Raw genomic sequence first — 12,380 nt, 5'->3', positions numbered from 1 at the left:
CCTGGCCTTAAATGCCTCTTTTCCCTTCCTTATCAGTTGCTCGGCAGTCTCATTCCATCAACTTGGAGTGTCTTTTGAACTCGAATGCTTTGCACGGGTACGCATTGTTCCATGGCATTAGGAAGCAGCACCTTGAAGGAGCTGCAAAGTTCCTCCAAATTCCTAGCCATATTCAGACCTATCAGGACCACAGTGACAAGAGTACTCGAACATATAGCGTTGGTCCTCTTAAAATATAGCAATTTTGTTTGGGTTTTGGTAGCCTCCACAGCTATTGTAATTTCAAATGTGATCACATTGACATATTGACCTATTTTCCTTTCATTCTAGAAGTCCCTTCCTTCCTAACTAGTAGTCAATTTCTGGTAAGTTGCAATTTCCAACTACTATAGTTACTAGTCACTGTTATCTCATCTCACAGTTGTAGATCAAGGATTTCAGCCTTGCCTGGTCATGTGTAGCATACCCCTGCTAATAGTTTACCTCTGTTGCCATCCATTAATTCTACCCAAAGTGATCTTTGTCTGCCTTTTTCTTTCTTACATCCTCTCCCACCTGTGCCTTAATACTGAAGTTTAAATATCCTTTCACAACATTTCCTTTTCTCCTCTCTTCTAAAGCATCTATCTCCTTCCAGAATTAGATCCCAATAATCGGAATCATTGCACCAAGTTCCTGAGATGCTAATACCATCCAAAACATCAAGCCCGGCTGTAAAACCTTGCAGATATGTGAGAGCTCTTGTATCAATCCATGCACATCTCCAATGCTTTTTTATTTTTTTCCATTTATTTTACTCACATTCTGGGCAAGATTTTAACTCATTCAAAATGCAGCCACTTACACAAAGTTAAAATCAGGTCTATTGACCATCATTGGGATTTGATCTTCCAACCCCAATTTTAACTCCTGATCAATGCCTGGCTGAAACTGGGCAGGAGGTAGTTAAAGTAAGATCAGTGATTTACTCACCCTGACCCCACTCCCAACATGTCCCACTACGAACCTGCTCTTTTGAGCAGGCAATCGAGCAGGACACCCGCAAAAAGGGGTCCTTCTTTAAACATGCAGTTTGGGCCCTGTTGTTGTCAGCAGAAGTTTTTTTTCTAAGTTTCTATGTTTTTCTTTATTTCTTGCTACTGTCATTTTGACCCTTTCATTTATTTTGGTTTTACAAGATGTTCAGTGCGTGCTTTGGGAGCATTTTACACATTCATTCCAATTTATTCGGGTTTCCTTTAAACTACCTACTCTCTTTGGGTTATCTTTCATCTCTATTTCTCAGCTTTCTGTGTTTGGCTTGGTTTTTAAACGCATCAGTTTATTTACTATTGCCCTTAATTTTATTTGTCCCTTGCCCTGAAGATTTAATTGGCATTTGCATTTTTTTTGTTAAAAATGTTCCTTTTTTTAAAAAAAAAGTCGTTCGTTTGTGTCTTCCCTCATTGTTTTCGTTTGCCTGCAAAATCAAAGAGAGAAAGAAAGGCTGCAGGGAAGTCAAGAGACAGGAGGTCATGACCCAGAAGACTAAAGCAGTTAAAAGCAAATCAAGATGGAGTGGAGAAAGGCAGTATGCTTGAAACACAGATAAAGATGTCCTGAGTCAGCGGAGACAGCACAGGGTTGCAGCAAAAGGGGCCTGAAGTCAGCAGTAGCAATAGAGCAAAGCACTTTGAGAAGCAGTTCTACCAGCTGTGGTGAGTAATATCTTTTGAGTTATTTTGTGACCTGGAAGTAATGTTGATGACACTGCATGTCCTCTAATCTCCACAGGTCATAACTGTCACTGGCATTTTATACTTATTATTTCATATGTTTTATTGCTATGTCATAATAAAATAGCTAAAATAATTGTTGTAGCGGAGATGAGCTAAGCAAAACTAACTGAACCTGTGGATTTTTTGCCTTCCTGGTGTCATGAAGAATATATATTTTTTAGATACCACATAATTTCTCATTGCACATTTAATTAACACTCAGTGGAAATCTGGAGGGTGTGAAATTATCAGAAATGTTGGAAGTGAGCAGGAGAAGAAAGCAGAAAACAGTGAGAGCAAGAGCCTATATTTTAACTCATTCAAAACCCACCCACTTGCACAGATTTAAAATCAGGGCCCCTGTTTCATTTAGCATTTCAACTCAATGTTAGCATCATATGTTTTTAAGGTGCCTCATAAGAAGCTCATGAGCAAGGTCAGGGCAGGTGGAGTCAGGGCCCAGGTAGCAGACTACCAAATGGAAAACAGAAGGAAGATGTTAAGAGAAACAGTTGTTTGGTAGTATTGGTGATTAAAGAGACACGCCATTGAAGCTTTTTGTCTTTTTAGGACAGACACAAGAATAGCAAATTTCAAAAGGAACATCAATTTACACTGCATGAGAATAGGGTGCTGATTGGTTAGCAAGTTAACTCTGAGTTAATGATTTGAGTCCGTATGACTCTTCTTCAGAGCTATTTATTGTAGCATCAGATTTAACCCTGGTCAGATAGGTCTCCCAGGCCTCAGGAAAAGAGTGCTTCACCCAGCCCCCACCTCCTCCCAAACTCCCCTTTATCAGAGCCCACCTGGAGTTAGGGATTGTACTCTGCTCTGGATTTAGACCCCAGGGTTGAGGATTGGATTTCCATTGAAATTGGGCACCTTCTTGAGGATCAAGGATCGAGGTCCCCTAAGCTCCCAAGAGCAACTGCAGGCTGCTCCTGAGTGACCCCTGCTTGACTGGAAGCCAAGTCTATCAATCAGGCTGACTTCTGGGCAGGGAGCTTACAGCAGAAAAATCTTCACATGCCATAGGGCCAAAGATTCACAGCATGCAAAGAAACCTCAGTTTCCAGATAGCATAGTGGTAATGTTACTAGACTAAAAATGCAGGGGCCCAGACTAATGTTCTAGAGGTATGACAAATCGAACCAGTGCAGCTGTTGGAACTTAAACTTAACTAATAAATCTGAATAAAAACTGAATCTTATTGATCATGAAGTTACTGGATTATTGTAAAAACCCATTTGGATAACTGACCCCTTTTAGGGAGGGAAATCTGCCATGCTTCCCTGGTCTGGCCTACTTTTGACTCCAGAACCACAGCAATGTGGTTGATTCTCGCCTACACTCTGAAATGGCCTAGCAAGCTATTCAGTAGTAGATAGCTTGTCATGACCTACTCAAGGGCAACTAGGGATAGGCAGTAAGTGCTGGTCTTGTTAATGATGCCACGTGCCAATAATGCCCCCTTCCAGAATTACACAACCCATTACTGTCAAGATCAGAGCCCTGGATTCAGGAATTGGGGGTATGGTGTCAAAATTGGCAGATGACATTAAGTTGGTGGGGGTAGCTCATAGTGTGGAAGATTGTGCATTATCGCAGGGCAGAACCAGGTTAGATGTTACATTGTTCTTCACTTCTCGGAGAATAGTGTACCAGTGGTTTCTAAGATGTTGAGGGTTTTTTTTATTCATTCATGGGATGTGGGCTTCGTTGGCTGGGCCAGCATTTATTGCCCATCCCTAGTTGCCCTTGAGAAGGTGGTGGTAAGCTGCCTTCTTGAACCGCTGCAGTCCATGTAGGTACACCCATAGTGCTGTTCAAAAGGGAGTTCCAGGAATTTGACCCAGTGACAGTGAAGGAATGAAGATATATTTCCAAGTCAGGATGGTAAGTGACTTGGGGGGGAATTCCCAAGTGGTGGTGTTCCCATCTATCTGCTGCCCTTGTCCTTCTAGATGGTGGTGGTCGTGGGTTTGGAAGGTGTTGTTGAAGGAGCCTTGGTGAATTCCTGCAGTGCATCTTGTAGGTGGTACACACTGCTGCTACTGTGCGTCGGTGGTGGAGGGAGTGAATGTTTGAGGATGTGGTGCCAGACAAGTGGGCTGCTTCGCCCTGGTCAGTGTCAAGCTTCTTGAGTGTTGTGGGAGCTCCACTCATCCAGGCAAGTGGGGAGTATTCCATCACACTCCTGACTTGTGCCTTGTAGATGGGAGACAGGCTTTAGGGAGTCAGGAGGTGAGTTACTCGTTGCGGCATTCCTAGCCTCTGACCTGCTCTTGTATATGGCTAGTCCAGTTCAGTTTCTAGTCAATGGTAACCCCCAGGGTATTAATAGTGGGGGATTCAGTGATGGTAATGCCATTGAACGTCATGGGGTGAGGGTTAGATTCTCTCTTGTTGGAGATAGTCATTGCCTGGCACTTGTGTAGCGTGAATGTTACTTGCCACTTGTCAGCCCAAGCCTGGATATTGTCCAGGTCTTGCTGCATTTGAACATGGACTGCTTCGGTATCTGAGGAGTTGTGAATGGTGCTGAACATTGTGCAATCATCAGCGAACATCCCCACTTCTGACCTTATGGTGGATGGAAGGAAGGTCATTTATGAAGCAGCTGAAGATTGGGATGAGGACACTACCATGAGGAACTCATGCAGTGATGTCCTGGAGCTGAGATGACTGACCTCCAACAACCACAACCATCTTCCTTTGTGCTAGGTATGAATCCAACCAGTGGAGAGTTTTCCCCCTGATTCCTATTGACTCCAGTTTTGCAAGGGATCCTTGACGCCACACTCATTCAAATGTGGCCTTGATGTCAAGGGCAGTCCCTCTCACCTCACCTCGGGAGTTCAGCTCTTTTGATGGGGGAAGGATTTTGATGGAGGAAGGATTTTGATGGAGGAAGGCGAGTGAGTCAATAACCAGAGGTCATCGAAATGAAACAATTGGACAAAGATCTGCTGGTGAAATCAGGAGAAATGTTTTCACTGGCTGTTGGGATCTGGAACGCTGTACCTGAAAGGTGGTGGGAGCTGATTTTTAAAGGGAATTGGACAGGTACATGAGGATAAGGAACTCACAGGACTATACACAAAAAGTCAGGGCTGAAGCACTAAGTACAACTGCTCTTTCAAAGAGCCAGTGCATGTATGATGGGGTGAATAATCTTCTATGTTGTCGGTTTCTTTGCTTCTATGATTCCAAAAGGTTGCCAGCTGGCATGGTGAATGCTGATTTGCTGAATTTTTCAGACTGGGGTTGGGGGGCAAGAGATCAGTATACAGTAATGTAAATCACTATCAATATACACACTTCTGTGCAAGGTTTTATTGTGTATATACCATCAGAGAGCAGTATTCTTGCTCCTCTTTAAATAACATCATGGGATCTCTTACATACACCTGAGCAGACTGCCTGTAACTGCCTTAATATCTCATTTGAAAGATGATTACTCCAACAACACAGCTCTCCCTCAGTTCTGCAATGAAGGGTCAGCTGATTATATGCTCCAGCCTATGCTGGGGTTTGATCTCCGAAACATCACAGGCTCACAAGCAAGAATTCGACCAACAGAGCCAAGCTGATCCTGAGCTGATCAAATAAGATCCTTTTGAGTTAAGTTGCAATTACACAGATTTTATACAATTTTGATCCTTTAACATAAGGCAGAGCATCTGTACAACGTGTCACACTGTGCACATCATTATACAAATCCTGCTATTACTTTCCTGCAATTATACTAAGTGTAAAGGGAATGACAGCTATCTCTGGGCCAAGCTATGGCAGCAGGGGGCATCTTTAAAATTATTATTCTATTCATTTTAATCTTCTGTGGTGTACAGCTGGGTAGATAACAATTTCCCCCACGTTTACACAGGAGGGGAGGAGGAGAATGTCTTCATAATCCCAATTAATGTAGAGAATCTCACAAGCAAGTGGAGAGATCAGGGTCAGGGCTTTAGGCACCTCTCCTTATCTCTTCTCCTTTAGCTAAGCGTCTGTTTTTCTCACACCACTGTGGGTCTGACTTTGGGATATTCTCCTATGTTAAAAGTTTTAGATAAACACAAGTTGCTGTTTGCACCTACCTGCATTTTAAGGGCCTGGAGGTAAAAGTGGAATCTGGAAGAAAATTGCACTTTTTACACGAGTTCACATTCACGTTTATGATTTATGAAGCCCTGGTACATTTTAATTACAGGCTTTGTGCTAAAGGTATACATAAAGGTTTCTTGGCATGGGCTGTGCTCATCCTGGAAGCAATGTAGATATAAGGATTGAAACAATGTCCTTCATCTTTGTCAGGTGAACAAAGCGGTCTTTCCAACAAGTGGTCTCTTTGGCAGAGGTCACTGGCCTATATATACGGCTCACTTCTGCTGATCTGGGATCAGGAACCTATTGGTATCCCTAATAAGGAGAGACAGTGAAGATAGGCAGCAGAGATGGAGAAGGCTGAGTGTCTATGAAATGTCTAATGGCATCTGTTTATACAGTTCATGTGCACAGCTGGAAGGCAACTATTTAAACAGAGCAGGGAACATGGGAAGAAAAGCTGGGCACCAGGCCCCAGATGAAGCAGGTTCATAAAATAATGTGTGTTCTCTTATGTTCAGAGCTTACCAGATAGTAATTTGAAACTTCTAGAAACCAAGTGATGTCAATAGCACATCCTATTAAAATGCCTCCAATTTCACTGCTCTCCCTGGCTGCTGGTAAGGTTCCAAGGCTTCCATAGACAGCATAGAGTCTAGCTGCTGCAATCTTCAAAGATAAAGCAATGCTCAAATACAGCATTAAATGGCAGTGATTTCCCATTCTCATAGAGAACTATGAGAGGGCAATTGTAAAGGACCTCAGTATTGCATCTGAGGTGCGCCTGTGTGTATGTTTCTTGTTGTTAGTAGGTTTGGAATGGGACAACGTTTCATTTTATTTAGAATCCATTACTAAATCTCGTACTAATCATTTCAAAAGAAACTGGCACCAATTCCCACACTTCCTGTCTGTAGTGGAGAAAATTGGTGAGGAAGAAGCTCAAAATTGTCTTTTGATTCAATGTGCACAGAGAGAGGGGAAAAAATCAAAGCCTGTGAGATATTCAATCTGTCTTTCACCAGGCCAGATAGTTTTGTCACCATTCAGAATAATCTATCTACCTAAATTTTCCAAATAAGCTTCTCCGAGCTACCATCTCTGACAAACCCAACCCAAAAAGACTGTTCAGATATGTTCCATTGGGGTGAGGTTTAGAGGACGTTTAGTGTTTTGACAAGGTGTGCCTTGTCATTGTGCAGCTGCTATAAGTTGGAGCTGTTTGTGAAAGTTTCTCATACAGAGATAAGGGACCCCGCCTGGACAATGTGAGAAAGAGTTGTTTCAAAGACAAGAGGGGGTGAGCTGGTTTGAAAGGAGACATTTCCATTTTGTCAAAATAGAGAAAAGTGCAAACCAGCACAACTTATTTTCTAGTTGCCTCAAGAAAACATAAAACAATTTAAGTTATCCTAACCTTTTTAAGGTAATTTATTTGAAAACTGTAAAGTAACCGCTAAAGTCCATTTTTACTTCATATAATTGAATGACTGAGTCTAAATACGAAGCAAAAATAGTGCAGTACATTATTTCCTTGTAGAAAATGACACAAAATAAAAAAAGATTTCTTGGAAAAGGAACTGGAACATCTGGGTTGAGTGAGGATACTTTTTTTATTATTTCCTCCAAGCTTTTCTATTGTTATATCGAGATTTCCAGCTGGGAGTGAAATCAGTTTTAGTAAACTTTTATGTAAGGGCAGGGCAGTTTTATTGTATGCATATTAACCCTCCGAACACTGAGCTTCCTCTATAGCCTTTGGACATGTTTTGTGCCAAGGAGAGCATGGTGCAGAAAAGCTACACTACACATCACAGGTCGGTTAATCAATAATAGTGGCACTGGAAGAGTTAGTGGTTCCTTAATGACACCATAATAACAACCCTGTATTTCTATCCTTGAAATTTTCTACACTGCAAGCACTTTTTAAAAAATTCTTTCAAGGAATTTTGGGTGTCACTGGTAAGGCCCACCCTAATTGCCCTTGAGAAGGTGATGGTGAGCTGCTGTTGTCAACTGTTGCCAATGTTATGCTGATGGCACTTAATCACAGGATGCCCTTCCCTGGAACTGGAAAAAGTCAATGTCAAATGAACTAAAGCATTGTGAGCCTAGTATCTTAAATGAGGGCAGGTGCGTAAAAGCACCCAGCAACTTGCAGTGTTCTTTATTGCTCAGTCTCTGAAATCTATGCACGTTAGATTTCAAAAGCTTTGAATATGCAGAGTGATTTACCGGAGCCAGTGGCCTATGTTCAATCTACATACAGTAACAGAATGAAGCAGAAGGCGACACCCGATACTTCAATGCCTTTATCCAATGATTAGGTGAGTCAGGAGGTCTCGGGTTCAGTGTATGATCTGCACCAAGTTAGGTGATGTTACCTTGGACACCTGGATAAGGATGCTTAAATGGAGTGAGCCAGGTTCCCTCAATCAAATGAAGTCCGTGCGCGTGGATGCTGAATGACAGGTTCTTGCACGGCATGGGCAATTAGCCTATGGACATTCATGGTCTTGGTTCATACATGAAGACAGCCAACTTGGATGAACTATTGAAGCGTGTCCAAACACCAGCAAGCAGTTGACGTCTTCAGGAGAGAAAAGGAAGGGAGAAAACTGGCAAGAAAATTTGTTGGTAAAACATAATCTAATTAATTATTCATGAAGCTTTCACTTAAAGCAGGGTTGGTTTCAAAGGTGAAGTAATTATTATCAGCAAATGCACATGACTTGGTAGACTGGGTGACCTTCATACCCCAGTAGCTCTAATGCACAAGCTGGAGAATATTTCAACTTAACTACGCTGCCTTATGGACTGCTTGAAATAACTGCAGGGCACTGTACAATGAAATTCAAAGACCTTAGTGTTGGGCAACTCACTATCAAAACCCTCTCCAAGACATATGATTTTACAAGCGTTGGGTAGAGAGTCACAAAGAATGGAAAATTGCTGAAGTAATTTCTATATATCTTTTCGATTGGAAAACAGTTTTGTCCATTTTTTTCAAGTTCAATGGCTCGTAACATCCAGGCTCCGGGGTGTCATAACTGGGGGAAACCCCAAAGACGTGCTAGGGACCCCTCCCCCAAGAAGTCTCCAGGTAAGAATTGCACAGCAATTGCCTGGGAATCATTGGTCAATTGCCCTGCAATCGGAACCATCCGAAGTATGAGTTAAATTGCAAACTTCAGATGGTTCCTACTGATACAGTAATGGTCACCCAGAGAAAGTTAGTAGAATTAAAACCATTTCTAACTCCTGGGTACTGAACCACCCCCATCCCCTCACCCCCAACCCCCCCCACCACAGGAATTCCCGACCCCGCCATGGAACCCCCCGGACCACCTGACCCCCGAACACTTGACCCCCTCCCCACTGACCACCCAGTCCCCGCCCCCTCGACAAACCAACCGTCACCACCCCCCCACCCCGGCCAATCGACCCTCACCCTGACCAACCCCTCCACTGACCACCTGACTCCAACCCCCCTCCACCTCCAAATTCTACCCCCTCACCTTACAAACCTGCCTCCTCCATGGCTTCTGAAAGTGGCTGGTCCTTTTCAACTTACTTGCTTTGTGGTAGGTAGTGCCGTAAAAATGGGGCATGGCTTCCTTACCTCCAGCCCTTGACTGAAGGCCTCAGGAGCGCAGTGCCCTACACAGTTTTCGCCTGGTCTGAGTTGGTAGGCCGGGCAAGAAAGGAGCGGCTGGATTTCCAGGTAAGAAACTAGGAACGGAATGGCAATCCGACTCTGCCACTCCACAGAAGTCCGAGCCCATTTTTTAAAAAAAAAACCTTTTCCTGTTAAATCTTCATTTAACCTGCCAAGGAACAAGAAGGCAAGATAGTCTGGATCATTGGCTTCTATACAGCAAAAGCCAATGCCAATGTGAAATCAATGGCCAGAGGGGCTGACATGGATAGAGTGCCTACTTACCTTGGTATTGCATAATCTAGTAGCCAATCTGACAATTAACAAAACTCTGTTTTCGATGACAGTTGAAACTGAGTTGCACAGAACTACGTTGATGCAGGCTGTCTGTATCCTCCATTTAACCTAATCCTGTGTCGATATAAAATGTTCTTTTTCCACATACAGGGGTAACGTGGGAACAGGACCCGGTGCGAGTTAGGGTTTGGGCAGCAGAGTTTTGGATGAGTTTAAGCTTATGCAGGGTAGAGTGTAGGTGACAAGCTGAACGTGTGTTGGAATATCAAGTATGGAAGTAACAAAGGTATAGTTTCACTGTCAGATGAGCTGGATGTGGAACAGAGAGGTGTAATGTTATAAGGGTGGAAATTGGTGGTCTTAATGATAGGATAAAATGCTGAAAATACTCACCAGGTCAAGCAGCATCTGTGGAGAGAGAGACAGAATTTATGCCAAAATGTAATCGCATTGAAATGTTGGGCTGGATTTTCACTGAGTTGGGATGACTTGGAAGCCCTTTAAAAATGACGACCAGGACCCGATTCAGTGATTCCTGACTTCGTTCCCGGATTTCTAATTTTTGGGAGTGCCTTTTTTAGGGTGCGGGCTGGTTTGGCTCAAAAGCCCACACCCTGCACAATCCGCGAGGTTGGATCGATTGCAGAGATAGTCATGTCCTAGTCTTCCGCAGTTTTCATGGAGTCGGGCTAGCTTTCCAAAGAATTGTAGTTCACGGCACCTCAGAGGAGTTGTGAACCATAGTCTGCATGAGGCGATCTTTTGAAGGTAAGTTCAAAAGGTCCTGCTTAGGTCCCCCATGCCAGGCTATGCCCCCCAAAATCCCCGATATACATGATGAGGTTTGGCTGAGAGTCCAGAAATCCTGTTGAAACACCTGAGCCCTGGGGAGAACGTTGTTTGATTGACAGCTCTGGTTCTCTGATCTATGCTGTCAATTTACACAAGATAAAGAGGTCTCAAGTGCTTGCAGTTTCTGCTATTGATACTTTAAAATGTCTGGAGGATTGACACTTTTGTTGTACTATAGTAAAAAGGAGTTTTTTAAGGAAATGTTAAGTTATCAATGCACCACTTTTTTTACATTGTGTCTGCTGCCAATGCAATATGGCCATGAAAAATGGCCACTGATACCCGTCTGCACATGAGCACTGCTCCACACATGCGCAGCAATCTAATGGCATCACTCCTCCCTGTCCCGCCTGCCAAAATGCTACTAGCATAAAAAAAGTTGATAAATCGAAGGTCAAGCCCAAAGTGAAGCAGCAAAGGCTAAGAAAGCAGCACCAGGAAAGAAGTGAAACAACCCAAACCCAAAGGCTCTTCTCAGAGCTACCCACGTCTTTCAGGAAAGAGCGGATCTCCTGATCAATAATCCCTGTCCTGGGACTGGGAGCAGATTTCAGATAGAAATGGTTTTTTTCTGTAAATCCAGAATTCCCAGTCACTCACAACCTGCACTACACATGACCCATCTCCCACTTCCAGGAATAAAACAGAGGGATATCCATGCCACTTCAGAACTGGGGATATATGTATATACAGTCAAAGTTTGCGTTTGTTTCCTCTTTCACAGATTCAGGATAACACATTACACTCTGTAATTCAGCTGGAAGATGTGTGAGTAAAATTTTCAATGTGTCTGAGAGGTGAGTTGTGTGAGAATGGAATAGAAGCTGGGATTGAATTGGGAGGAGGCAGTCTGATTGGTTGGAGAAATGGAACTGTGCACACACAGCGTTAGCAACAAACACAGCTTTTTATTACACAACCTACTGTCATTATACGGTTCATTAGTTCTATTCAATATATAGGCGTGGGCGCTTGAGGGGCCTTGGGGGGGGGTGGGTAAAGTGCCATAGGCTGGCACAGGGGGTATGAGGAGCCATCGGGGTTATTTGGGAGCATAGCTTGGCATTGGGGCATGAGGGGCTATAGGAAGTGGCCTACCTTGGCAAGGGGGAAATGAGGGACCATAAGGGTTGTTTGAGGGGGTGTGATGGGTGGGGGCCATGACTTGGCATGGATGGGGCATTGGGAGTGTGTGTGTGATGGGGGAGGTGGGGGTGGACGTTGAGGGGCGAGTGCTGAGGGGCCTTTCTGTTTTTATTTTAGCTGGGATGATGCCCCACAGCCCTGAGGAGGGCCTTTTGAACAGCTTGCCTCCACACCCGGCAGCCCCTGTGTCTCCCTTTGAACCTTTTGCTGGGTTTCTGGCCTGACTGAAGCTCACACATAGCGCCCCCCCCCAGCCCACCCACAATAAGGACCCTGTCCTTGCGAGCGCTCTTTCCCAAGGTGGGCAGGCCGAACTCGGAATGTTTCCAAAATCCGTAACCTGCATCGCGAGTGACAATCTAACCTGTTAACTCGGTTTTTCTCTCCACTGTTGCTGCTTAACCTGCAGAGTATTTCCAGCACTTTCTGTTCTTGTTACCAATTTCCAACATCCACAGTATTTTGCTTTTGGTTTTAGCGTAGGCACGGTGCTGTGGTTAAAAAACTCATCTCAGTGTCAAGCAGGGCAGAAAGGTTCCAAACATTCTAGTTCAGCTTCAGAT

At 43.8% G+C, this 12,380-nt stretch overlaps 1 long non-coding RNA gene across 2 annotated transcripts in view; it reads left to right on the top strand.

Annotated features, from left to right (window-relative positions):
* The first annotated feature begins 328 nt into the window (after window positions 1-328).
* Window positions 329-12,380, top strand: part of LOC144668186 (uncharacterized) — a 40,504-nt gene continuing 28,452 nt past the window's right edge. The window contains exons 1-3 of one of the 2 annotated variants that reach the window (XR_013573446.1): window positions 329-365; window positions 1,474-1,697; window positions 11,396-11,436. This is a non-coding gene — a long non-coding RNA (uncharacterized LOC144668186). Of the gene's footprint in view, window positions 366-1,473; window positions 1,698-11,395; window positions 11,437-12,380 lie in introns of those variants that run through there. The other variant, XR_013573445.1, reaches the window with a different exon arrangement.

This window comes from Cetorhinus maximus, chromosome 26, assembly GCF_964194155.1.
Source record: "Cetorhinus maximus chromosome 26, sCetMax3.hap1.1, whole genome shotgun sequence".
NCBI classification, from domain to species: Eukaryota; Metazoa; Chordata; class Chondrichthyes; order Lamniformes; family Cetorhinidae; genus Cetorhinus; species Cetorhinus maximus.
The sequence above is the reverse complement of the archived record's forward strand: the minus strand, read 5'-3'. Positions and strand labels throughout refer to the sequence as shown.